General features: G+C 41.7%; 1 protein-coding gene across 7 annotated transcripts in view; it reads right to left on the reverse strand.

Annotated features, from left to right (window-relative positions):
- Positions 1-27,539, reverse strand: part of DAB2 (DAB adaptor protein 2) — a 162,680-nt gene that overhangs the window by 41,300 nt on the left and 93,841 nt on the right. For 2 of the 7 annotated variants that reach the window (XM_010957249.3, XM_010957207.3), the window contains exon 1: positions 10,502-10,909. The exons of 2 other annotated variants lie outside the window; for them this stretch is intronic. The gene's annotated coding sequence lies outside the window, so the exon portion shown is untranslated. Of the gene's footprint in view, positions 1-8,251; positions 8,409-10,501; positions 10,910-27,539 lie in introns of those variants that run through there. 3 more of the 7 variants (XM_045518288.2, XM_045518285.2, XM_074357383.1) reach the window with 2 other exon arrangements.

Below are 27,539 nucleotides of genomic sequence, written 5' to 3' on the forward strand. Positions count from 1 at the left end.
TTGATCAGAGTATGGTCTATTGCCAGTTTCCAGACTGGTTTTCTTAGATCCAGGGGGATCTGTGTAGGCAGGAACAAGATGGTAACATATTTTAAGAATTTAAAGAACCTAATGGATATCAAATCTTTACCTGTAATACAGCTGCACACACAAATTAAAAAACTAGCTTTTCTTGATTTGACTAGAAATTGTATTAAGTCAAAGGGATAACTTTAATTACCCAGTATTGAGCCAAAGATTTCATCAATTTTCTCAAGTTTTGTTAGTGCTTTAGTAAGCAGTTTGGTAGCTACTTTTAAAAGGAGGAACAGAAGGAGAATAAGAAGTTGTCCTTGGATGAAATATCAGGTTGAAAACTATTCACCACTATGATTATTATCAGCCAGGTGATTATCCATTGTGTCACATGGATGCATGAGTCACGGTGAACACTCCAATGTAGACGTTGAACCAAGGACTTGAAGAGACCACACCATCTGGAGAATTTCAGTAACAGCTTGTCTGCCTTTCTCAGGCCCTGAGCGGATATAAACTAGAGGAACATATGGATATTGCTCATTATAAATAACCTTAAAGTTTAAAAAAAAAAGACTCAGAGCTGTTTATACCAACAGATAAGGCAAGCTGAAGCTCCTCATTTTGCTCACTTTATAATAAAGTCCAATTAATATTGCAGAGGAGAATAGCTTGAGTCACTTATTCACCTGGCGATCTGGTTATTGTTCATTGAACACCTACTATGTGCCACACTCTGTATTGTGCCACACTCTGTATTATTCCACATACACAGTGACAAAAATAGATCTGGTCTCTACTCTCAAGGGGCTTGAAGTATAGGCAGAGGAGAGAGAACAAGCAAGTAATAGTTACAACTGATGCTAAGTATTTTAGAGGAAATGTTTCCAATTAGGGTAGAAAGCATCACTGCCATTAATAGTGTTTAGCAAGAGAAGGCAAATTAGACTACTTTGAGGAATTCTATAAATTGCTTCTTTATTAGTATCCACCATGGAAAGATGCAAATTTTATCTAAAGGGCGTAATTACCCTCTTCAACAGACAGTTTTAAAATTACATTTACTTAAAACATTAACTGGATGAGGGATACTTACAATGAATATTTGGGAATCTCATTTAACAATATTGCAATCCAGAAGGGCATCTGTGTGACAGAGCCAGAAGAAGGGAAAAAAAAATCTCGTGATATACTAGGTTATGAAGGAGTATCAGTGATGTTTCCTGCCAACTTATCGTAAAATCCAAAGCTCTGAATCAATGCTATTTTCATAAACACAGAAGGAAACACTATGCTCATTTAGCATCAGTTTTGTCACTTCAGAAGCACAAGCAATTCAGAGATGACACAAACCTTTATATTCTAGAGCCAAACACGTTCTGTGGCACTCGTCATTACCAGACTTTTTAAAGAAGACAACAGTGTCGCTTTCAGATCAGGCCAAACTAAAGATTTAAACGAAGCGATATTTGAAAATGTAACCATGGGCCCCTACTCATGGTTCTGGCTAAGGAGCAAACCTAATTGACAAAAGCACTAGCAAGAGAAGACTAGGTAACATTTAGTTAATGTCAGCCTTCAACAAGAAAATGGACTTTCATTATCATCCCAAATAGTAAGGCCCTCAACAAGTGTTGGCTGCATGAAATATGAATCCAGATCCTAAGAAAGAACGTAGTTGCACCCATTGTTTCTATTAAAGGGATCTTGTATAGAAGGCTAAACATTTGTGTCTCTACACACTGTTGGGAAACAGAACCACAGATTTTCTTCTGTTCATGGATATGCCTAAAAGATCCACAAAGGTACTGTCTGTAGCTTAGAATGCAGCTAAGATTCTATCTTAGACTGTTCACATATCTGCTGAATCTGGCAAACTTCTGACCCTCTGTTTTCCATAATTACCCTTTATTTTCATATCTCTCCTTCTTCCTCACCAAACTTTTTTTTACTTAGTTCTGGCATTTCTCCCCAATCTTGCCTCATCGCCATCCCAAGTCCTGCTTCCGAAAAAGCTATACTACCTTGTGCCCTTGCTCCTCGCAATTAGCCAACCCCTACTGCAGTGTTATTTTGATATGCTCTATTCACACATCACAAGTATTTCATAATATATTTAGAATACATGATGAGACAAACCTCTTTGTGGGATGAATTCCATCTTCTCCAAAGGGTCCAATGAGAATCTGAGTTGTAAGAGATTCTAGTTCTACCCGACCTACTTTCATGGCTGCATTCTTGAAGCAGTGCCCTATCAGACCTCATGGTTTTCCTGATTTTGTATTAATCAGATATCAGTGTTCAATTCCTCTATTCACAGTCTACCTGAGATTCAAAGCCTTTCATACATAGAATGCACGGTAGATACATACATAGCCATCTGCTCCCTTGAGAAGCTGGTCTCTTCCATTTACCTTGGACACACACACACACAACAAACACACATACACACCCACAGTGCCCTCTCTTTTTACCTCCCTAGCTTGTAACACTTACTGCCTTCAACTGCCTGAAGCCCTACCTGTCATTCAAAGTCCACTCAAGATGTCTTAGGTCTTCACAGGCCTCTCACCAGCCCTACCATTTCTCTCCACTTGCCCTGACTGTTCGCTGCCCTCTGATCCATGTAGGACTCTTCCCGTAACTCAGTGAAGTTTTGAGGTCAGGGCATTACTTGTCCTCCTTTTCTAGGCCCCACATAGTCTGGTAAACAGCAATGCACTTAAAACATTAGAGGTAATACACAGTTTCCATTTGCTCCTTAATATTCAAGTCTTTTCTCTACTTTGCTGATCTTTCATGAAATACAAGGTTTTCTTCAACTGCTAAGCAATTGCCACTCAAATTCATCCTGCCAAGACAGCCAGGTTAATTTAGCTGAGTCGGCATTTTGTTTTCCTGATTGATAAAGAGATCTTCTGTTTAGCAGACAAAGATCTAAGTTCTTGCCCCGACATCCAAAGCTCAGTGCAAGCCATCGCTCCTTCTTGAATGATATCACTCCTTATCTCTCTATGACTTGTATTTTCTCCTGACCAAACTGGCCCATCGATATCCCATTGGGCATATATTTGCATGATGTGCTTATGCACTTCTGCCTAGAATGCATTTTTCTTCCTACCTTTGCTGATTTGGTTTCCACCATTTCTTTAAAGGCCAAGCCCATTATCACACCTGAGTCCCTTTCTTTCTCTGGCCCCTCTCAGTACCATTTAATTATAATAAAACCATGTGTTAATTGAGCAGTTGTCATTTTCTTTAAATTTCTTGTAGGCAGCAACTGTTGATGGCTATGTGTCCCCTAGCAGGTGTTAGGTAAATATTTTCATCCAGCTTTCAATTACAATCAACTTTTAGTTGAGAACTTCAGACCAGCTCGACAAATCAAAAACCCCAAGAACAAGTTATTGGGCAGCTAAGCAAGCATCTAGGCCTTAAGATATCCTTCAAAGACATCTTGGACATTGAATAAAACTGGTTTCAACTCAAGTCCTTGAATGTTTCTGAAAAGCTTCAGCTATAGTTGAACCTGGGCCCAGGCAGAATTAAACCTCCTGTTGTCAATCAGCTATGGATGGAAGAGTCTGTTCTATCAATTACATATTTGTTTTCTACTTCAAAAATGGGATTTTATTTAAGATATTTGACTTTAGAGGCAAAGTTAAAAAAAGAAACTCCCTAACAAAACCACCAGATAACACTAACACCACCCAACGCTGATGTAGTAAAGCACGACTGACATCTTCTTTTAAGGGAGATTTGAGCACCTACTGTGTGAACCACCATTCCAACTTCTGATCCTCTGATCTGGAAGTAAACTATATGTTTCCAATCTAGATTAACATTGTGCCCCAAAGCCAAATGGTTCAGCATTCTTCATAGGACTATGTGAGCCCCTGACAAATGTTCAGACACATTCAGCTTATTTTTGCTGCACTAAATGGTAACAAAAAGCACTTTAGCATCTGCATTAAGTATTACAGAAGATTAGGACAGGTCTTGGCCCCTTAATAGGACACTTCAAATATGAAAAACAAGTGGGTGAAGTGTTTAGAACAAGGAGGGCAGCTGCATCCAACATGGATATGTTGTTGAAGTTATCTTCACTTTCCAGTTATTTGGATATGGATTAATTCTAGCCCTCAGGAGGACTCAGCTGTCCTGCCCAGGGGAGATTTAAGTGGGACCTTAAGAGTTAACGTCTGTGTGCCTGTACTGGTTTACAAAGCATTGCCGCATTCTTCTGCTTGACCCTCAAATTTAATAGTTTCATGGTCTGTAGGAAAGATAGACTCCTCATTTCCAGCCCAAATGTGTTCATCTCTAGATTCCAGCTTCCCTGAAGACCACAGACAACCAAAATGAGACCATTTTCCAATATCAGCTTAGTTATTGCATTGAGAATTATAGTCCTAGAGCAGGTACATTTCTGAAGCAGCAGCTCTGAGGAAGTTTTTTTTTTTTTTTTTTTATGGCTTCTCCTTTCGTTTTAACTTGGAGGCAACTCATTTCACTGATGGAGAAGATGAAGCCCAGTTGTCATACCTCGTGTCTTAAATGGCACAGCTGGGTTGTGGACACAGTCATTTGTAGTTCAAAGCCCAAGCTCTTGAACACTAACCTCTGTTGCCTCTTCAAAACCAGGGTTCCAGTTTTCTACTTCTAGATCACACTCTTGTATCTCCATCTAGGATGTGATCTCTGCCAAACATCAGTCTCTGATTAACATCAGTCATTCTTAGGACTGCTTTGTAAGGCAGGTAATGAATGGCAGTGCTCTCATTCCACTGCAAGTCTAGATTTTGCATTCTCTACTTCACATCAGGTAGACTTTCTTCTAGATTTCGACTCACTGGGAGTTCCGTTGCCAGCCTCAACATGCTTCACATAACGGGCATTTACTAAATATTCAGATAAACATCAAGATTTCAATCATCAAGATTCATGTTTGAATCCTGGCTCTACCACTTAAGGGTATGACCTTGGGCAAGCTGAGATCTATTGATCATATGGGCAATAAGAAATGGAGCTATCTTTTCTATCTTAAGTTATTTAAAGCGAAAGTCAAATAGGAGAATGGAACAGTACTTCATAAACCCTAAAGCACTACAAAAATTAAGTGCAGTAGATTCATTCACTAATTATGGAGAGAACTTCATCTTCATCTGTACTCCAGGCATGGCATGGAAAACACAAAATAAAAAGTTTTGTAAGTTAGAGAAAATCGTCTGGTTCAAGGATAATGATCTAGTTTACTGAATTCTTTTTAAAAAAGACATAACTGGGACTGTCTCCTAATAAATGGAGATTAATTCCATTCTTTAAAATCCCCAAAGGAGGGGCAAGGGTTTGGGAATGGGGTAATACTATAAAACTAAGAAGTCTGTCAGTTCTCCTAGAATCAAGAAAGCAATCCTTGAGACAGTAGGAAAAATGTCAAGGTCTGTGATTTTTCATCTTTCTAAGATTCAGTTAGGCTGAGCTATGTTTAAATGCTTTGCTTTATTATTTCCATGGCTGTAGTAATTCAGATACTTTGTTATGCTTTCGATTGAACAACTGAATTATGAAAGTTACTCTTGGACCTTGTGAAGGGCTTGCTGAAGTACAGCTGGGTGTAGCTGGACCCTACTGCTCGCATTTGGTTCAGTGGATCTGGGATGGGAACCAAGAAGTTGCATTTCTAACAAGTTCCCAAGTGATGCTGATGTAGCTGGTCTGGGGACCACACTCTGAGAAGAGTTGGGTTGAGATGGGTTCTCTCTAGCTGTGAACTACACACCAAGCTAACTAAGGGCCTAATCTTGAAAGAATGAATCTGACTGTGAAATGTGAACTTTTGGCAGTTCATCTGTCACATAAAGCTCTAAGTCTGCTTCAGAGTAACACTTTGTATCACATTGCTATGGAGAAATAGTGTAGCTTTTTACCCAGAGAAAACATTAAACCATGTATCGCTTACCCAGATCTCTCCAGGTTGGAGAATGTTTCAAACCCAGCTTTTCCAGTATTCTTTCTTCCTCATCTACCTGCTCCTTTTCCTCTGTGGTTACCTAAAAATCTAAGTGACAGTCCTAAGCATTCTGCCTCCTGGTAACGTCCCTGCAGCTGCTCACTCACTCAGCCTGCCTCATTCACTCAGAATTCTGACCAGTTTAAAGCAGTTAAAGGTCACTTGCCTCTAGCTAGCTTAGGGACTGTTATAAGCTTTAGCAGCAGAGAAAAATTGCCAGGTTGCTTCTATATAAGGGCAACAGCTTTTATGTTCCTGAAATGTCATAAGCCTTAATGCTTTTCTATTGTGATGATTAAGAATTAGCAAGAGTTAGACAACTTGGATTAAAGTTTCGTATTTAAATAAGTTTACTAGGAGAGGAAAAGGATGAGGTAGGTAGAGAGGAGATTCTACTTCACTTAATAAAAAAAGTAACTTCCATTTTTAGACTAGGAAGCAATTTGTTCAGATTTTGCTTACCCAAGAGTGGCAGGCTTCCTTCCAAGGTAGGAGAAAGAGTCAGGAAGGGGAGTAACCATGGCAACCTGCCCAGCTCTGTGGGCAAGGACAGTATGGGGCCCTATGTACTCAGAAGACTTATTTCTAGCCTAGTCCCTCAGTTTAGTATGGGTGGTCCCTCCCTTCCCACTTCCTTGGGCTATAATGCTGACTTCAGGGGGAAGGACTGCTCCCTCTCTGTAGGGAGTCTGGAAGGAAGGGAGGGGGTGGGAAAGACTTAAATGAGCCCAGAGGAGGTCAGCTTGACCAAACCAAACTGCAGGCTCCAGGCAGAGAACAGAGAGTAACTCCCAGTCCGTTTAGCAGGAGCACAGCAAATGTGCCAAGCTTTGTTAATATTAAGTGCTTGAATGATGAGCATTTTTCAGGTAGCCAGGCAGTGTCCAATTCTGACAAAGAAACTCTCCATTCTGCCTTCAGTTTTCACAAAGATACACAATTCAGTGGTTCAGGGGGCAAAGGGGAAACAAAGCATAAAATTTCTAAGTCAAACAGAATAAAGTATTCTAGGCATATTAGGTTAACAGTCTTTCCAACAAACCTGGGGGCAGGTACTATCATTCTCTCCAGATAGGAAGGCTGAAGTACAGAGAGACGGTGCAATTTGCCCAAGGTCACGTGAGCAGCAGTGCTCTCCCTGGGAGTTTTGTTTGTTTGTTTGTTCGTTTGATTTTATTTTTTGCTTGAAGCATAGTCATTTCACACTGTTGTGTCAATTTCTGGTGTACAGCACAATGGCTCAGTCACACATATACTTATAGAGATTCTTTTTCATATTCTTTTCCACCATAGGTTACCATAAGTTATTGAATATGGTTCCCTGTGCTCTACACTAGAAGTGTGTTGCTTATCTGTTTTATATATAGTAGTTAGTATTTGTGAATCTCGAACTCCCTGGGATTAGAGGCAGCAGGACTCTGGAACCCAGGCTCTCCACCACTATGGACTGCGCTAGGTGGGAGGCAGAAACTGGCATGCGTGCTGGCCCTTCGTGTCCAAACTCAGCATCATTTGGTCCCCTCACCCGAAAGTAGCATGTTCTTTGTAGAGAAAGGGGACTTAATGGCCTGCTTTCCTTCTCTATCACAGGATTAATCCAGTCAGGATGCGTCCCTATGAGTTAGGTTTCCCTTAAACACAGATATCTGATGTCACAGCTATTGCAACTAAGGGTGATTTCAGCCCACCTCTGTGCAACTCAGTGCCACGGCTTCAACTTTAGAATCACATAGCAGGGCCTGAGAATTTTCAAACCTCATCCTGTTCCTCAGGTGCTTCATATCACCAGTCTAGTTCTCATTCTGGTTCTGCTTGGAAGGTATAACACTTTCCGCATTTGGTCAAATACCAGAACCTCCCCAACCAGACCACTTTCAAGCCTTTCCACCCGGGGAGTCAAGTTCTGCTGACCATTAGGGCAACTTAATACCCTGGAGGGCCTGGTTTTTGGCAGCTTTCTCAAGTATTTCAGGATCTTAGCTTTGTCTTTAAGAAAAAGCATAAATTAAATCCTCAAGTCAAGAGAGACTGAGGAAGGAGACACAGGGAACTTTCAAAACCACCCAGGTTAAAAGTATCAGTGGTAGGAAGTTCAGGCTTACAGACACATGAAGGGAGAATGAGAAACAAAGCAGCTCATAATGACTGTACCACCAAAAGCTCCCGCCTCCAAAAGCCTCCTAAGAGAATTACTGCTACATACCTAGCCCAGGAGCCACTCACCGAGGCTTATGTCATCCTGCTCCCTAAATCTCCAGGTAGCTGGGGTGTGGCTGATAAATGCTGCCCCCAACCAGCGGGTCAGTAGCTTCTCGAGGTCCCTGTACCACCTTCGTGCAATTCTCTTCAACCCAAACAAGATGGCTGAAATCCATCTGACCTTTTGGGCAAGACAACAAGTCAGCCTAATGCACAGGAGTTTGGACTTTTAGTCAAATCTACAACTATAAAAAGTCTCAGGTGGAAATGCAGAATCTGGATTCCGTCCTTGACAAATCAGGCAAGGTTTTTAACAAGTTCTGTGGTTCCCTTCCCTCTCTTACGTCCTCGGGAGAAGATCGGCTGTGTCCAAGATCTCCAAAATTAGGACTCCATGTGTGTCACACAGCTCAGAGTTGGAAGGCATTCCCCTGCCATCTACTTGTTCTGGTCATGCATTAAAATAGAGAAGGGTATGGCTTAAGAAGAGCTGGTTTTGAGGGCAGCCATTTAGATAAAAAGGGAGAGAGTCGGGAGTGGGAAGTGAAGGGGAAGTTAAGTTATTCGCCACCAACAAGAAGAAGAATCCAGTCCGCCTTGGGAGGATACTGATTAGGGATTTAGAAGTAATCAGTCTCAGAAATACACACTGGGAAAAAGCACTAGGCCTCCTTTGTGCTTTCGCTATGAGACTGTCCCGACTGCACACTGCACGTTGGATTGAGAGTCACTTTACTGCCACATACCCAGCACTTCAAGTGAAAAGGTCCATCCCCAGAGATGAAGGAGAGCCCAGTCTCAAATACTCCTGCATTCTTATGGCAGTAAATTTTCTTACAGAGTCATGGAGGCCTATGTCCCTTCAGTGACGGAGAGACAGAACCTGGGGTGGGCGGGGCACTTGGCCCAGAGGAGAGGAGCCTAATCAAGGTCTGGCAGCTGGTTTAAGAAGCAAGGTGGAGGTGTCACGGAGCGTGGAGACAAGCCATTCGGTAGCTGTAATGTGCCCCCTTCCCAGCTAGGTCCTCCCTCCCACCCAGACAGTAGATGCTCCTGTGTGGGGAGCCAACCTCAGGCCTGCAGGAAGATCAATTATATAGCCCATCAAAGCCATTCCAGGACCCTTATCAGATGTCTTGAAGGCATTCTTGCAGCCGCCCCCTTTCCTCAGCTATTACTTCTGTTTGAGTTAACTCGGTCTTACCTCCCTCTCCTCCACTCCCCTGCTTTGCCTGATTATGGCCAGAAATTTTTTCATTAAATCACTTTACAGTGCAATAACAACATCTACTATTCATGAAGTCGCCCCTCCATAATTTTTAAGTCTTTCCATGTGTCTGGAAGCTTATTTCTGCTCTTCTCATTTTACAGGGTGCCTCTCTTCCTTCCAAACACAAACTGAAAAGAAAGAGGATGGCGGGGGGGCTGGGAGAGGGGGCGCTGTGGATAGGGTGGAGATAACTTCCAGATTCTTTAAGTGTTTTTAATCCAGTTAAGATTTCCCTTTAGACTCAAACGGCTCCGGCTCCCTGCTACACTGACGGCGGACCTGAATTCCAGGCTGAGAATGAAGTCAAGAAGAAAGGCCGGCAGAAACAAATAACAGAGTCAGCTCTATGCTATGAAAACCGCTATGTTGACTGGGGCTCGACGGCTTTAACCCATTCATTTTTTCCCTTTTCTAGAATTCTTACTTCATCTTTCCAGCTCTCCGCCTGTGGGCAAACACCGTTTAAACGCTCCGAGCTCCAGGGATTTCAAACAAGTTTGTTAAGTCTCCTGGGCAGATACTTTCTTAAGAAGGCGGGTGTATGACGAAGTTCATATTTTAATACCATTCGTTGCCAGTCATCAAGAAAAAGCTTCTTGTGGGCACAAGCCAGGTTCCCAGCCTTTGTCACACGGTAAAAATAAACACCCTTGGAGGAGTTAATTAGGCGGTCAGCAGCCACACCAGTGACCGACTGGGGCTGCCCGCAGAGCTTTTAAACACACACACACACACACACACACACACACACACACACACACACACACACACACACGGGAAGCTCTTGTTAAATGTCACAAACTGGACATCTGGAGTCCGACCCCAAAGGTGGATGCATTTCGTGGAAATATTCCTCGGATGTCAGGCCACAGAACTCCCTGTTCGCCCAAGTACACCGTCTCCGTTCTAAGATGCCCCAACGGTCCCGGGTGTGCATCCCAAGGAGGGGAAGCAAAGGAAGGGAGGAGGTCGCCAAAAGGAAGAAGAATCGGAAAACTACTCACAGGCTAGCTAGCGCCTCGGCGATGCGAGCATGACTTCCCGGTGCCCGAGCCTCCTGGCTGCCGAGCAGCCGACACGGCGGCCGCGCTTAAATAGCCGCCGGCCGGGGAGCCTCGGAGCCGCGGGCCACTCCCGGCGAGATATGGTTCTAATCAGATGCTGGCAGCTGAGGACTCCCCAGGAATGCGCCGGGATGTTTTTGCTGCCTGAGCTTGGTAACTCCCCCTCAACGTGTCTGCTGAGTCTTCCAAACTTAACTGTTTATTAACTCGAGCTGCGGCCGCGCAGTGGAGCCGGCTCCCTCGGGCAGGGCGAGCCCCACCAGCGGGGGGCGATCGCCGGAACCCGGGCGGACGGGAGGAGAGCAGAGAGCCGTCCGGCGCCGTCCGAAGCCCGGGGCTCGCGGGGCTGCGGAGCAGGCACAGGGGAGGGTGCGGGTAAGGACAGGAAAGGGAAACTCCGCAGGAAAGGGGTGGGACGCAGCGACCTTCATCGCACAAATTCCTTCCCTGGATCTCCACTTTCAGTGATGTGGCTTCCCAGGTCATCCTAACCCGGTGGGGCCCTTTGAACAAAGGGCTGCCTTAACTCCTGGCTTTCCTGGCCAGAAGCAGTGGCTCCTGGCTCAGATCTGCTGTTTCTACAGTTGGACGTGTGATTGCCCCCTTTAAAGAAATTCCTGTCTCATTCATGGCAAATATGGGTGCACTTAAATTGCTGGGTAATCTGTGTGTATATGTAAAACATACTGTATTTATGGATGAAATATAATCCTGTATATACAGATATAAAAACAATACTCTCTCTATGAAATTGATATAAACAAAAATGTTCACATCTATATAACCCACCCAAATAAGCTATATATCTGGTATAAACAGAGATTACATCCTGGCTTCCCTCACAGTGTGTCTATCTCTGTGTAGACACACAACATGACTTTATCTGCACTGATTTCCATAGTGTTTCCTATACCTCTAAGAAAAATCTGAAATATGAGAAATAAGATACTAGAAAATACTGGCATACAGTGTTCAACAGTAGAAGGCTCATGGCAGCATATCTTAATGGACCTTAATGGGATGGAGGGGGAATTCATTTTCTCCATATTTTAAAATCATGAACAATTGTAAAATACCCCCGGAAGCTCTGCTTTTTAAGAATTATGAAATTATTCTGGTGAAAAGCATGTCTATGTTTCCTTTTTTAAAAAAGTCTGAGACAGTGTATGCTAAATGTGAAAATACTAAATTGTGACTTGGAAAGGAAGGGGTTATTGTTTTCCTTGGGTAAGCAACACACAGTGGACTTGCATTTTACCTCTGGAAAGCAGGGGTTCAAATCAGGCTCATGGGATACCAAGGATGTATTCTGTGGTCCCAGCCTAGCCCCAATTGCAAAGCCACTGTGTAATTTGGGACAGCTCAGTGTGAGTGACAGTCCTTGCTCTCAAGTAGGTCAGGCTTGGAACAGCCCATAAGCCAGGGGTGCAGAGCAGCAAAACCTAGCAACTGTGAGAATGCTGCCTCTTTTGGCCTTTACTGTTTCGGCCACCTGTCTCCTTCCCTCACACCTGGGGATGTGGGGGTGGGGAAGGAGGTGCTGACAGTTTTCAATATTCCTCTCAGGTAATTTGCTGTTATTAAAAAGAAAATTACTTCGTGTGAATGACAGGAGGTATATAAAATTTAGTCTTGGGGTGGTATTTATAACATTTACGCAGAGAACTTTAATTCTGGTACATCTCAGGACAGCATGCTTTATTTCTAAGATCCAGATGTCCAGAGGGTTGGTTTCACTTCCAAAGGCTAAGTAACTGGGACAATGACAGCAGATTTCAGGCAAACAGAGACTTGGACAATTTGAAAAAGAAATAGTCTCTCTTTTAACCTCAGTTTGTAACACTTTCTCACAAGTCACCGTCCAAACTTATTTTTTTTTAATTGGATGACTCTTACCAAGAAATGTTAACTTTTGTTTGCTCTACCCCACCAAATGGAAGGGATTTGTCTGAGAAGCCAGGGGAAGAAAATGATTTCATCTGTAATGAGCTGCAGTTTCAAGAGAAGACGCTGATGAAAACAGTTCGTCCGTGAGCAGTGGGCTCAAACACGTACAGCCTAAAGCAGACAGCTCTGTCATCTTACACAGAAATCTTAAGAGTATCTCCTAAGATACAGTGGAGAACTCTGAGTTGATTTGAAGTGTATTTTTATATCTCTAGGGCTCTGATATTGCTTCTGGCAGTAATTCAGTGTCCTGCTCACATTAAGCAAAAAAAAAAAAAAAAAAGAGAGAGAGAGAGAGAAGAATGAAAATAAACGTCCCCCCCCCCTTTTTTTTAAATCTCTGGTGAGACATAGTCTCCTGTCCCACTGAAGTTATTCACTTTTCAGTAGATAGAATAGGAACAGCCTTGCAGCTGGAGAATCACATCCAAGCCCACCCTGCCGGTAACCCTGCCTAAACCATGGTCTCTTCTTATCACCACTGAAATTCACGTTTAGAAAATTAAGATGAGAAAAATTCAATGCAATGTTTGAAAAACTCTGATCCTTACATGACTCTTTCCTTGCACAAAACCTGGCTGTGAGGGAGAAGGAAGAAGGGGGGGAAAAAAACCCCAAACTGACAACTGTGTTCCCAGCCTAGGAAAGGGGTAGTTAATCCCGTGATGGCTTGCTGAAGAATGCATGGTTTATTATTAAAGTAATCTCTTAAGATTTTCCTGGAATGTGCTTCCACAGCAACTCTGCCTGTGCGAGCTATCCTATGTGTGTGTCTTTTCTTCCATAATTAAGCTGGTTTTATTTTTCCCCTTTTAGCTCACAGACCTAAGGCTTTCTCTCTCTCTTCTCCAGCCATTCTTCCCTCTCCTTCTCCACTGTTCTTGTCTGTCTTAAACATCCCATTTTGAATCCTGCTATTTCCCAAGAATTGTAAATGGTTCTTTAGACTTGGCCATCTGTAAACTGCCTGTGCACCTTCATGCCTTGCTGGAAGCTTCTAGATGTTCTCATCAAGCAAGGACTGGTTGAAGTCTGTGGATCTAGCGAGGCTACATCTTTTTTTTTCCTTCCTCAGTGTCGGAAAAAAATGAAGAGAATAGCTACTGTTCCCAGAAAGTGTTCTTTGACCTCCACTCGTCCTGCACGTTTATAGATGCAAAAAAACTGGCCCGATCAGATTTGGCTGTTGGCAAGGCAGGGCGATCATTGGAAGGTTTTCCCTATCATCTGGCTATCTGTCTAAAATCTAAAATATTTGGAAAGGAGTATCCCTGAAGGCAGCCTGTTTTTGTTTTGCTTTGTTGGTTGCTTCGGTTTGTTTTCTTGGTGACAGCCATACAGCGCCTCAGAACTCAATATTTATTATTTGCTTGTGATGTGAAACTCAAATGGTACTTGAAAAGCTAGAATGTTGTCAAGTGAAGGACATTTAAAAATTCAATATTTTTATGGAACTAGTTACACTTTGCTACTAATGTAAATTTTTATAATGAGAAGTTGTAAAGGAGAAAAAGAGTCCTCATGTGAGTTACTGGTCAAACTATTATCTTATCTGGAAAGCAAGTTGAAAAGAGTCCTGAAAAATAAAATTACGTATAATCCAGCAAAATGCTAATATTAATTATTATTATTATAGCCAACTCTTATATAGTTCTCTACCTGATGGATGAGAATCTATCCCCCAAAAGAAAACATATATTAAAAAATGCAAAGATGGTAATTGCTGCATTGTCCGGAGCAGCAGGAACCTGGGAATGAATTATGTCTTTCAGTAGGGGAATGATTGAATAAATTATGATTCATCTGCACTGTGAAATCATATGCAATCATTTAAGAGAATAAATTGGAGATGAACCTTGCGGATTTCTATTAGGTGGTGTTGAGTGAGAAAAGCAAGATATGAAAAAAATGTAAAATATGTTTCTATTTTAGCAATACAAAAAACAACACCTATCCATATAAGTTTGAGTGTATGTGTGCGTGTGTGTGTCTGTGCACGCGCACAGGATGATCAGGGACACTAGAGACTGGATAGCGATATAGATTCTGGGGAACTCTGGAGACAGGGAGAGAAGGAAGGCGAGAGTCCTGCAAGAGGGAAAAGAAATGAAACAGCCTGTATGCAGATACAGTTAGAGATCGCATTTGTGCATTTCAGTGACTGTATACATATATGCATAATAAAAAAAACACACCAAGTGATTTTAAGATAAGGAAAGAGTTGTAAAAGAAACCCCACAAAATAGCCTTCCCTGAGGTGTTTTCCTCAAGATCTTTCACAAGTGAGTATTCATCAGTGTCCTCTTGATCTAATTTGACCTCTAGAGCAATAGTTCTCCAAATTTAATGCTCACCACAGGCATCCTGGGAGCTTGCTCCAGGGGCACATTCCTGGGCCCAGCCCCAGAGCCTGGAAGGGTGTGGGGATGGGTTGGGGGTGGGGAGGGGAGGCACGCAGTGCATGGGAATCTGCATGTTTAACCAGAGCTTCCAGGTGATTCAGATGCTGTGGTCTCAGGCACCATGCTTTGAGAAACACCGAATTTCTCCTCCGGTCACAAAGACACTCATTTTGTTCCTCCCTAGGCCCTGAGCACTGTGTGCAGAGGGAGAACAGCCAGGTTGAGAGGAAGCAGGTGCTCTTGGTCTTTAGAGACTGGACTTCCTCTCTCCCCTTGACTCTCTGCAGCCTCAGACAGTGTCCTGGCTCTGATGGTGACTTCTCTCCCTGCCCTCTTCCCTGTCAAGACTTATTTTCAGAGAAAGGTCTGCTATCAGCCATTTATATTGACCTAAACCCAGATATTTGCATTTCCAACCCTGTCCCTTACTGTGAAGTGAGAGGCACTGCCCAGAGTTAAAGGGATCTGGGGCATCAGGAAGAGCAGGGACATATTTGTTTTCCTATTTTTGAGCCGCTGGAGGCGATCGTCAACTCCACCTTGCACCCAGTTTAAGATTACCCAGAAAGAGAGAAGAATATAGCACGTCCACCTCCTGGGACAGCCCTCTACTCTCCCTCAAGTCATTTTACATCTTGACTTCAAAGGGGCCATTTGAAAGTTGAAACAGTATATTATGTACAGGATTGCCTTTATGATACAGCAAAGGAAAGTGGGATTTAAGATCAGATCTGGGTTACAGTCCAGGCTCCATCTCTTACTAAACTGTAAGATTTCAGCAAGTCACCTAACTTCTCAAGGACTCAATTTTCTTATCTATAAAACAGGCATTCCCTGTCCTCCCTTCCCATTTTGCTTTTGATGGGAAGCAAAGGAAGTTATATTCGTGAGAGGACTTTGGAAAGTTTGAGATTATATAAATGCTCTAAAGGATGCCAAACTCATGCAAAAAAATACATTACTTAGGGGACAAAAAAGGTGCTTTTGTCCCAAGTTATTTCCATCATCAGTATCAGAAATTCTATCACTAGTAAATCGTGTGTTTAGATAACTCTGCTCCTCTGGCTGTAGTGGACTTTCCTAAGGCTGATCCCTTAGGGCTAGTCCCAGAGTCCGATTTTCTGACATATTAGTGAGGATTATGTTAATGGATCAGTTTCAGCCTGTCAAAGAGAGAAGAGTGAATTTCTGCTGAAGTGGGGATATGAAATGGGGGGAAAAGGCAGACAATAAGAAAAATGGGCACCAACTTCTTTTACTTTGGAAATCTGTTGCTACTACTGAGAAAGGGACCTCCACGTCCATAGGCACTCAATTCAATCCAAAAAATTTCCACTCGGCTCTAACTGTGGCCACGTGCTGGGCTGGGGTTCCTGGACTGGCTTAATAGCCTCAGTTCTAAACTGGAACAGCCACTTGTGAGTCACAGGGGAATACTATTTGCTCATTTATGCTCGGGCTCAAAATCACTTCTTAATTAGAGAATGGAGAGAAACCAAGTCCAGACTCCAGGGTTATTTAACTCCCCGATTATTTTGAATCTCATGTATATGTGTGCGTGCCCTTGCTTACACGCATTTTCTGAGGAGATGCACCATAGATTTCATTGGATTATCAAGGGACCCCATGGCATTAAAGAAGATTAAATTCCATTGTATTGTGGGTGTAGAGCTACATTCTTCCTATTCACTTTTATCTGAGGATTTTTATCTGAGTCTTTTGTACCAGTCTGATTTGTGTCCTCACAACATCGTTGTCAAACAGGTTAGGGCAAGCATTTCTTTTTCTAAAGGTTATGTTAGCACAGAAACCTTGATTTACTTTGGTTTACAAAGTTAGAGACAGAGCTAGAACTATGACTCAACTTTCCTGAATGACCTAGAACCTGGGACTTACGCAGTCATGACCCAACTAAGAGGGTGGTTAGTGACAACTCTCGGGGTTTACGGTAGCCTGTATGGGTCTGTCTGGTATCTGTTGTAGATATCCCTTCAGGAGAAAGACACCGGCAAATGGAAGGGTGTCTAGAGCAGGGCCACTTGGACAGTGAGGGAATTTCCCTGGGGACTGAGAGCCCGGGGTGGCCCTGCCAGGGTGGCTTGACTGAACTGTGCACGTGTCGCCATGGGTAGGGGGTGGAGCTGTGTGGACAGCAACCTCTTTTCAACTATGGAAAGGCTCATTCATGGGGAAAACAGATTAGATTCTTCTCTTTGGCCACAGATGGTAGAAGGGGATCCTTTGTTGGGTTGAGTAATGTCCCCCCAAGATTCATGTCCCCCTGGAATTCCGGAATGGGCTTTACCTGGAAAAAAGATCTATATAAACGTAGTTAGTTAAGATGAGGTCATACTGGGTTATATGAAGTCTCGTCTCCTTCGGTGAAACCTTTTTATCTGCCTTGTGGTGCTTTCAGAATAGTTTGGTTTTTTGTTACATCCTATTTTCATTCAGCTCAGCTCTGGAACCGGTGCATCTAGGTGTGAACCCCAGCTCCATAGCTTGCCAGCTGTGGGATCTGAGAATCACTGAACTTCTCTTCTGTAAAGTGAGGGAAATAATAGAGCTTCCTTCACAGTGTTATGAGGCTTGAATAAGTCGATTTGCCTAAAGGACTTGCAGTAGCAGTTAGCACATAGTAGAGTGCTGGTGATAACGTGATTTTGTCTGAATATCTTAAAAGAATAACTTTTGAAACATCAAGTAAATTTGAAAATAAGCTTACCCTAAAGCTCAGAATGTTCACTTCTAAGCCAGCTTCAAGGAACACCAACTCGTTTGCTCAGAAATATGTCTAAGGATGCTCAGAATAGCAAAAAGTAGAAGCAACTTAAGTGTCCCTCAATAGGAGAGAGGACAAATAAATTGTGGGTCTGGCATCCTCTGGGAATACTCTAACAATAATAGGACTGACATGGATGTACCGCCCAGAGCAGCTCGTGTCAACACAGATGAACTGAGTAAGCAGAACAAGGTACGGATGAGTACATAAAGCATGATGTCTATATATGTGGTTTAAAATATGAGTAATAAAATCACTCATTACTTAGGGACACATCTATTCAAATAAATGAATATAAGGAGGCATGGGGATGATAAATCACCAATTCAAGCTGGTGGTTTCCTTTGAGAGAAGGAAGAGGGATAAATAAAAGAGAGCTCCATACTGGAGCCCCACTTTTTTCCTAAGGCTTGATGCCGGGTACATGGGTATGTATTGTTTTACTTTTACAGCTTTTTTATAGAGACACTCTTCTAAGAACTTTATAAATATTAATTTACTTAGTCCTTATAACAATCTTGTGCATTAAGACCTACTATTATTTCCATTTTACAGATTAAGAAACTAAGGAAACTGATTAACATCACAGAGCTAATGATTAGCAAAGCCAGGCTCTGAACCCAGGTAGTGTGGTTCCAGGATCTGTGACTTAACCCCTAAGCAATGCTGGCTCTCAGTAGAACTGATGATGAAATGAAAAGGCTGGAAGTGGCACAGACTGCCCAGCACATCTTTGGAAGGCACGCCGACCACCTCCACTTGCTGGTTCCTGGGACTGCCCTGTGCCCCCAGCTTTCCGGGCGCCCTGTTCTCTCTCGCCCACTCTGGCTTTGTACCTCGGCTTTTGCTGCTTTTCTCTCCTCCCTGGATCAAAGGCTTCACTTGGGTTTATTTTCCTGTCTTTGATCATAGCCTTTCCAAGCCGTCTCTGGTGTCTGGATGTTGACCATTAGGAGAAGGTTCTGTCCCAGTCTTAAGCCTGGGTCCAGCCCTTTTGGACAATGGTCAGTGAGAGGGAGAAGAGAGAATGAGAAGTTATACACTACAGCCCAGGAGAGCAAGGAAGAGGCACTGCTAGGGAGTGCTGCTCTGAGACAGGTGTTAAGAGAGATTGCGTAGAAGGACAGGTGATAGCAAATGTGTGCGTGTGCGTGTGCGTGTGCGTGTGTTGGTTCAGGATACAAGCTGCTGCTTTTTAGAAGAAATACTGGTGGAAGATACAAGGCCTGAGGATGATTCAAAATAACCAATAATCCTCAAACAACTTCTACCTGGCCTTTCAGACATAATCACTCCATCTAAATGGAGTATCCTGATTTATCTCCATGACGACAAGGAAACCATACTTATTTTGGTTACTATTCAGGCTGAGTTCCCTCCTCATTTCTTTCCTTCCTCAATTCTCTTTCCCTCCAGGTCAGCCAGGGAGGGAAACCTTGTTGCTTGCTTCTGGGGCAGAGAGGAGTCCAAGTTAAAACCCGTGCAAGAGGCCAGCCTGTGTCAGGAACGCGGTCGCTTTAGTCTTCCGTCGGGGAACTGAGCTCACCAAAGTTGTGTTTGCTGAAGACACACCCCCTGCCAAGCTTAAACGAGGTGTGGTTTGGGTGGAGGGAAAACCAGGCTAGAACTTTGCAGTTGCAGCTGAAAATGCTTAAGTCTCGTAGTCATTTTGCTGAGGCCAACCAGGAAATGTGCAATCATAAACTTTAGGTGTTTATCTGTCAAGTGGACACTTTGTTATTTCAGTTTATACTGAGGCAGTTTTTAAACTAATGTTAGACATTAACTATGCCTAGTAATTTGATAACACTCTGTTTTCTCTCTCTCTCTCACACACACACACACAGACACCCCTTTGTATTTTGGTGTGATGGAGTTTGAGTTATTGGCAATTGAGTTATTGGCAAACCAGGTCTCTTAATAAGACAGCTCTGCTTTATGAAGTTAGCTGATTTCCATGGGGTAATGACACCCACCAGTGCTTATTTCAAGGTATGATGTGATGTCACTAGATGTATAGATGGACAGAGACATGGACGATCAGCCCTTGTGAGATGGACACCGGCCTTAACATACCCTGGTTATAAGTTATGTACGAACCTCTGTCTCTCCCAATCCTCAACCACTGAAGGGTCCCTTTCCACAATATCCCTGGTCAACAATAATCAATTGAATTGGTGAATCAACTAGTTATAAATGAAGAAGATCAAAGGAACATGGTGTATAAGGATCTGGGCCACAGTGATTAGATACGTAAATGGAATAATGACTTTTGTTTTCCTAGTTCATGCTGTAGTATGATGACAATCACATGGGACTGAGATCAAGTGTTTATAAATTAGAACACTGGCTCTGTTGCTAACCAGCCATATGACTGGATAAATTGCTTAGCTTCTCTTAAATTTCCTGTGTGTAAAGTGGAGAACTATGCTTGTGGTGCAGGTTTACTTTGAGGATTAAATGATATAATAATGGAGGTAAGATAACAAATTCTTGGCAAATAGCTCAGATTCTTCTCATTTTAAAGATTTTCTCATGAAAAGAATTCTTCAGCTTTTGGTGCTGCCTCTATTGTCTGGGAATGAGTACTAATGGGTGACAAAACATTTGGTAATGTGGTAGATGGGTATTGAGGGAAAAATCTTGGAACATTTTTATTTCCTCCTTTTTGTATCTGATAGCATCTAACTCCCTCCACTGTGGTCCAAACTATCATCATTTCTCACATGGATTATTAAAATATCCTCTCACTATTTATAATTTTATCCCTCCCACTGTTTATTGTCATCAGAGCAGACGGTGATTCTGGTGAGAAACATCTGATAATATCACACTGTTGTTTAGAAGCCTTCAATCACTCCCTTCTCCATCAGAGTCAAAGCCAGAGCCTTTAGCGATGCTTCCACAGCTGCATGGATGGCCCCCCAGGTCCGTTACCTTTGTAACTGCCCCTCTTTCTGAGCTTCCCTCACGGCTTCACTCACAGACTATTCACACCTCGGAACTTCGTACTTGTTCTTCTTGGCCTGGGCCGTCTTTCTCCAGATTCACGGTTAGCTGACTACTCTAGATAATTGCTCAAATGTCACTTTCTCATAGAGAGTATTTTTGGCCATTGTACTGGGTTGAACAGTGTCCTCCAAGAATTCATGTCCAGCCTGGAACCTGTGAATGTGACCTCTCTGGAAATAGGGCTTTTGCAGATGTAATCAAGTTAAGATAAGGTCATACTGAGTGAGGGTGGTTCCTAAATCCAACCACTGGTGTCCTTATAAGGAAAAGGAAATTTATGGAATCTAAAACAAAACAGCAACAAAAAGCGAACAGATATAAAAAAAAAAAAAAAAAAAACCCACCAGAAACAGAGTTATAGATACAGAGAACAAACAGATGGTTGCCAGAGGGGACTGGAGTGGTAGGGGTGGGTTGGGTAGTGAGGAGGAAAGAAATAGGTGAGGGAGATTGAGAAGTACAAACTTTGAGTTGCAAAATAAATGGCTCATGAAGGGGGAGGGTATAGCTCAGTAGAGCGCATGCTTAGCAAGCACAGGGTCCTGGGTTCAATCCCCAGTACCTCCTCTAAAAGTAAGTAAATGAATAGACCTAATTACCTCCCTCCGTCCTCCAAAAATAAATAAAATAAAATAAAAATAAAAAAATAAAAGTACCATGGATATGGAATTTACAGGGTGAAGAAGACAGCCAATAACTGTGTAATATCTTTGTATGGTGACACATCATAACTAGACTTACTGTGGTGATCATTTTGAAATGTATGGAGATAAACACATATATATGTCTGTGTGTGTGTGTAAGAACTAACATAGTGTTATAAGTCCATTATACTTCAAAAACAAACAAAGGAACCATAGAAAAAGAGATCAGATTTGTGGTTACCAGAGATGGGGGTGGGGGAGGGGGAACTGGCTGAAGGCAGCTGGAAGGTGCGAACTTCTAGCTGTAAGGTAAGTACCAGGGATGTAATGTACAAATGATAAATATAATTAACGCTGCTGCGTGTTATGTATGAAGGCTGTTCAGAGAGTAAGTCCTAAGAATTCTCAGCACAAGGAAAAAGTTTTTTCTCTACTTCTTTTATCTTGTGTCTATAAGCGGATGGATGTTCACTAAACTCATTGTGATCATCATTTCATGATGGATGTAAGTCAAATAATTCTGCCACACACCTTAAAATTGTACAGTGCTGTGTATCAATCATATCTCAATAAAACTGGAAGAAAACAGGAAGAGAAGGGAAATGTAGACCCAGACACACAGGGAGGAAGGCAGGGTAAAGATGGAGCAGAGGCTGGAACAGTGCCACCGCAAGCCTTGGTGCACCCAGGACGGAGGCTGTCCACAGAAGCTGGAAGAGAAACATGAAGCAGATTCTTCCCTAGAGGCTTTGGAAGGACCAGGGCTCCTTGATTTCAAACTTCCAACCCCCGGAAGTGTGAGAGAATACATTTCTCCTGTTTTAAACCACCTAGATTTTGGTAGTTTGTTACAGCAGCCCTAGAAAGCTAACAAAACCATTTGATTTCAAACTGCTGCCCCGCTCCCTTATTCCCTCTTCCCTGATTTACCCTCTCTCCACAGCACCTCTCACTAACTGGCAGAGCCTAATGATTGCTGAGGTTCCCTTTAGCAATGCGTTTCATGACTGTAGCGATCAGCAAATCATTACAGTCTCCAAATGCGATATAACTTTCCCTTCTCACCTACTCTTCCACCTCAAAATGTTTATCCCTACAGGTGTGGCACTGCTTCTTTAGTAAGGGGAATACCTGCTAAACCCGTCCGGCAGCCACTGCTCCTCCTGTCCCAGGTCCAAGAAAATAGCTGCACGTAGTTACTGCACCAACACAGACCCAAGGAAACAAATAAAACCAAAAGAGGACGTATGTATCATTTAATTTGAGGATCTAATTTCGAGTACGTGTAGAATATGGACCTGCTCCGTGCTATACTTGGCGTATACACAGGACAAACTGATTTCAGCTGTTTGATGCTTTTTCAAAAATCACTTTTGTGAGATGCTGTAGGCAGTACCCAGCTATCTCTGAAGTAGATTAGAAGTAGACTGAATCTAAGCAAGACTCTAGATATAGCTACCTGTTGAGGGGAGATACACACAGATAGAAGACTGAATTAAGTGATACCATCAGGCATGAAGGCAAATCCAAACTGTGGCACATTCAATAGAAAAACCTTGCCTTCTCCATAAAGTCGATGGTAGTAACAAAATGGAGTGGGGTGGGTGGGAAAGACTGCTATAGATTTATGAAGACAAAAGAGAAAAAACCCAAAACAAAACCATGCAATTTAGTGAGTCTTGCTTGGATTCTGATTCTAGCAAACAAACATTTAAAGATATTTTTAAGACAGAAAAATGGGGCTTTTAGAAGCTATTAAGGAACAACTATTAATTTTGTCAAGTGTGTGGATGCATTGTCTTTATGCATTAGAGATGTAAAGTGTTTATAGGTAAAACGATGTAATATCTTGAATTTTCTTTAAGATAACATACTCCACCCACCACATTGAGGAAGAAAAGACAAAACAAGATTGTTGAAGCAGAGTGATGGGTATATACAATTCTCTCCATTTTGGTTTCTATTTGAAAATTTCTGTAACAAAAAAATTTAAGATCATTGTTACCATGTGGGGTGTTCCATGGAGTTCATTCATTCAACTTTTCCATGTGCTAGTTACTGTTGGGTTACCAGTGGATGCTGTAGATAAACAAGCCATAACTTACCCTAGGATTTCCATGATTTATTTAGCTCAGAGAACTTTTGCCATGGAGCTATTTTATAATCCAATATTCTATCAGTGTTCAAAGCTCAGAATTCAGACCCTGGGTGTTATACTACCCCTCGACTGAGACAGTGGTTTTGTTTCTGTAATTCCTCTCCAGAGGGGACCCATACATCTGTGTGTGCTGGAGGCCTTCCAGGGTCAAGGATCAACTGAGTCATATTCACCACTCTCTACTCAACAGAAGGCCCTGGTCTGGCCCCATCTTTGATGCCCTTATGCTCCCAAGTTTTTTTTTTTCCCCCTGAGTTACTGATTTCAAGCTGGAGTCAGATGATTTGCAAAATGACCTTGTCTTTCCTGTGTATTTCACACCACGAGGGCAAAGAGAATAAATAGGTACAAAGTCTGTTTGGCTTCTGAGCCCTAGAAAGAGGCCCATATTGCTGTCATGTGCTTGTCTGATGAGATGTTCCAGAGTTTGTTTTTTTCTTTTTTTCTGGCTTCATAAAGTCAGGAAATTAATCTATACTGCTTCAAGTAGCTTTTCTTTCAGCGGTGTCATTGATAGCCAGGCTATGGCTACCAAAGGCAATGCTACATTGTGAAGGTACTGCTGATAATTTGGGCAGATAGGGAAAGGCTTCACTTCTCTTCCTTATTCTTCTGTTGCTCAAGAATTGTGGTACCTCTGCCAGAGGGCAGAAAAGGAACAGGATAGAACCTGGAAATTAGTTTGATCTTGATGGAGATGATGCTGATCATGCATTTTTCATCCAGCTTTATAGTTTAATAAACTTTCAAATATATTCTCATTTGCCCCTCATGTCCATCTTCCAAGTTAGACCAGTAGTTGTCTCCATTTTAAAGATGATAAAATTATATCTTAGAGAAGTCAGGTAACGCTTTCAAGTGCACTTAAATTGTCTGTGAAGGTGTCAAGATTCAAACCTATTCTAGCTCTTATTACATTGCCCAGTGACCTTTCAACTACTTTGCTCGACCTCTTAAACATTTGATGAAGGACAGTGAAGAAAAATGTAGACATTAGAGTTATTAAATTATCCATAATATCTTCATTAGCACAGATGCTATGAACTTAGCTATGTTTTATTATTCCCCCCCCCCCTTTTTTTTTTTTCCTAGATACGTACTCTTTTTAATCTGCAAGCATCTCTGGGCATTATAATGTAAAATCAGAGTGTCTTCCACTTTGCCTAAAATATTTTAATTGGATCAGAATGTGATTTTGGTATTGTATATAATATACAGTACAATTCAGGACTTTCTCCTAATGAGTCCATTTCTTGCTACATCAAGGCAGGATCCTTTTGGCTTATGCCTGCCATCAAGGCAGGACAACTGGTATTGGTATTTGGATCAGTGTAAGTGTCAGGCAGTGGTAAATCAGCACACTTGTCCCTTATGAAGAAATATTGCCCAGAGGACACGTGAGGGGAGTATTAACATCTCTTCACGGCCATCTGGTTCTTTTTAGCTGAGGAATGCTCACCGGTTATGGCAGTCCCAAGCAAAGCCCATAGGAAGAGATACAGCCTTTGATCCAAGCAAGGAAAACAATGTCAGGGAATGGAGGTAGTGTTGGCAAAGAAGTGATAGTAACACAAAAAGTAAAACCTGAGATGAACCAGGTGGAAAACTTACTTGTTGGTGGGAAACATGTTGGTTGAAATCATCTTTATAAGGAATTTGTACTATTGATTATATTGTCTAGTCTCCAAGCTGAACCGCCATTAAGTCCAGACATAATAAAAATTCAAGGATTTTTTTTAAAGCAATGACAGTATTAAGTAAAGAAGTAAAGATACTTGTTAGTCATTTGAATGAATCTTCTTAAAATATAATAGAAGATACTTATTCTAAAGAACACAAATGCTAATGAGGATATGAAATCATAGGATAATTTAATTGAGATTCCTCAGTAGAAGAGATTTTTTTTCCAGTCCAGTTGAGGGTACACTGGGACAGCCGATCTGCTGGCTTATACTGGCACGGTCACCACCTTGTGTCCCATGGCAAAAGACTAATCCCTACACATGACATTCTTCAATTTGGAAAATACGCGTCCTGCACATCGTGATAGGAGAGATAAACCAATCATGGCAGAAGTGTTACATCAAATACCTCTGTTGTTGAAAGAGCTCTCATTACACATTTTTGGTCTGAAAAGGAGAATTAAACATACCAAGTTTTTGCCTTCAACTTACTTTTATGTAAATCATAAATAAATTAAAATTGCAGATAATTTGACAATGCTCTGAGTTAGAGATCAACTTACTTTTTAGGGGCCACACAACATGCTTAGTTAGCAAGATTTATGTTTATTAACCCTTCTCCAAATTATAAATGAAAAACTAAGCAGAGAAAGATGTTATTATTGCATTGAGTATACAATATATCTACAGAGTCTAAATAAATACATGCCCCAAAGAAACTCACATTGTGAAAATGAAGGTGGATTATGACTTGTTTAATAATAATGATATTAGATGATTCACATTTGTCTCCAAGCAACTAGACACTATAGATAGGTAAAGAAAAGTTCTGAGTGTGCATTTAATCATTACTATAATAACGTATATAAATAGAGTATTTAAAAATATATATCCACATATATAACCTCCTTTCAGCTATAACACAAACATTATGCAGACCCAACTACTGGATTCTATAGCAATGAAGCCAAATATTCCAATTAAACCTCCTAGCAAGTAATCAAACAGAATAGATTTTTTTCTCCAGGCATATATGGAATATTGAATAGACTTTTTAACTCTTCTATTATTTGTAGGATTCCTCACAAAAAAATTTATTCTGGCACAATTCCCAATTTTATTCTTTCATACTTCTCTCTTTGTGTCAACAGAAATTCAATTTTGTAATAACCAAAACCAGAGTTTCTCTTAAAGTTTTTAGATTTTTATCATACAACACTGTATGAAACTGATTTGATACAATAAGAAACATTCTGCTTCTTGGGGATACTTTTTGGCAGTTACTGAATACTAATCAGTGTGTCAGGAATTTTTGGTCTAAATACCAGGATTTACTTTCTCTTTAGCTTAATATTTTTGGGGAGGTGGGGTGGGGTGGGGTGGGGAGTGAATATCCCGTTGAGTTACTATAGCAATACAATTTGCTGTTGAAACTGTAAACATTCATGAAGACTTGGCTGGTGACACCCTGCAAAAATATTTTAGTCATTTTGAATAAGACTTGAAACAACATTTCTACAATGTTTACCACTAGGTGAAAACAGGAGGTTGGGCATCCAAACAATGAAACATGCCTCAAATGAAATGGAAATCATATTTACTTTCATTGCCCTCCTTCTACTTTCTCTCTCTCTCTCTCTCTCTCTCTCTCTCTCTCTCTCTCTCTCTCTCTCTCTCAAGAAAGAAAAAGGAAGAGAGGAAAAAACAAAGGAAGACAAAAAAGCTGAATCAAACAAAAGCTATCTGGACATATTTTAGGAACAGTGCCTGCATGTGTGTGTGTGTTTATGATTGTGTGGGCCTGCCTATGTCAAATTTCAGCTAGAGAGTATTTCCTACATCTACACAATTTCTACACCAGCTTGAAACCAAATAATATTTAATCACTTCCATAAAAATGCCAAAATAAGAAAAACATGCATGAAAAAGGCAGCAATAGGAAGAAGGCATGCTATATATGTTATAGCTGACCACAAGCGTCATTCACAAAACAAGCAAGTGGCCTAAACCAGGAATTTTCCGAATGCTTTTTTTGGGAGAAGTTAACTCCCATACAGAGAGCTTCAAAATAGAAGAGGAAAATGACAGGTTAGTGCAGACCCTTTTTACTGATTTATCCCTAAAATAAAGACCACATCTTGAATTAAAATGCAAGTCCCCAGAGTATGCTTATGAGAAAGCATAAATATAAACAAGAATTCAGTATGCCAGCCCTTTTCACAGACAGAAAACCCAGTTCTGTTGAGGAGGAGATTTCTGTGTGACAGGCTGACCCTGCTTTTCCAACCTGGCCCAGCCTTCCTGGTTTTGGAAGCTTTTCTACTTCTGACTCTGTTCTCTTCTCCTTTTGG

This window comes from Camelus bactrianus, chromosome 3, assembly GCF_048773025.1.
Source record: "Camelus bactrianus isolate YW-2024 breed Bactrian camel chromosome 3, ASM4877302v1, whole genome shotgun sequence".
Taxonomy (NCBI): domain Eukaryota; kingdom Metazoa; phylum Chordata; class Mammalia; order Artiodactyla; family Camelidae; genus Camelus; species Camelus bactrianus.